Genomic DNA, 924 nt, shown 5'->3' on the forward strand with positions numbered 1-924 from the left:
AGCCATGGATGCTGTTTGTGCCAAAGGGGATGCCGTCAACAGGCTTGGAGACCTTCTGGAGGCTTTCCTGCTGTTCAGCAAATCTGATCGAAACCGGACTAAATGTCACCACTGAGTATAGGCGAGGGTCCGGACTGCAGCCAGCCACCATGGATTGGGCCTTGGACCTGACCAAAATCGATGTATGAGCAGACCATGTATGAGCAGAGGGAGTGGGGCTGGAAGGACAGAGAGAAAGACCCAGCCTGGTACCTCGTCGCTTGGGAATGCAGTTACCTACTATTGCCTTTTCTTACTTCTGCTTTGATGTGGACTGCAGGGGATGAAGTCCTGCATGGGAAGCAAAGTGTGGCAGAAAGCCCTGGGGGAATTTCCTCCTACAGAGCCTGCAGCTCATGGCCCACAGCACACAGATGAAGGAGGTTATATTAATGGTGTTCAGGCACAACCATGGCCCCTACCAGTTCTTCAGAGAAGCCTGCAATTTGAAATTGATGACTCTTGCCCCAGCATGTCTGGTTGCTGTGGGGAGGACTGCTCCTATAAGATCCTGAGCTGCAGAACCAAGTTTGGGGACAGCCAGCATGCCCATGCAGGTAGGCACTGTGGTGGCTGCTGCCACTGACCTCCCAGAGCTACTTGCAAATCACAGTACTCTCTTCTAAGGTCTGTCGTCTCTCTTGGTCTCACCGTTTGCCAGGTGCCCTCAGAGCTGTGGCCTCCTCAGCCCTGCACCTGTCGGGCTGCACCCCGAGAATGCAGAACCCTGGGAGAAGTGGTATGAGCTGCTCCTCCTCCTCTCTCCTGGGAGACCAGAGTGCTAGGAGAGAATGAAGAGGAGAGGGAAGAGTGGGTGGAGGCCTGGCCGTGAAGCTCATCCTCACATAGTGAGGCTCCTGGGCCCTGGGGTGGAGGTTCTCCCAC

The 924-nt window shown here is 55.1% G+C and overlaps 1 pseudogene; it reads left to right on the forward strand.

The window, feature by feature from the left end:
* The first annotated feature begins 4 nt into the window (after positions 1 to 4).
* Positions 5 to 625, forward strand: LOC105542872 (annotated as a pseudogene).
* Positions 626 to 924: the final 299 nt, after the last annotated feature.

The sequence above is a fragment of the Mandrillus leucophaeus genome, unplaced genomic scaffold, assembly GCF_000951045.1.
Source record: "Mandrillus leucophaeus isolate KB7577 unplaced genomic scaffold, Mleu.le_1.0 Scaffold27, whole genome shotgun sequence".
Lineage (NCBI taxonomy): Eukaryota > Metazoa > Chordata > Mammalia > Primates > Cercopithecidae > Mandrillus > Mandrillus leucophaeus.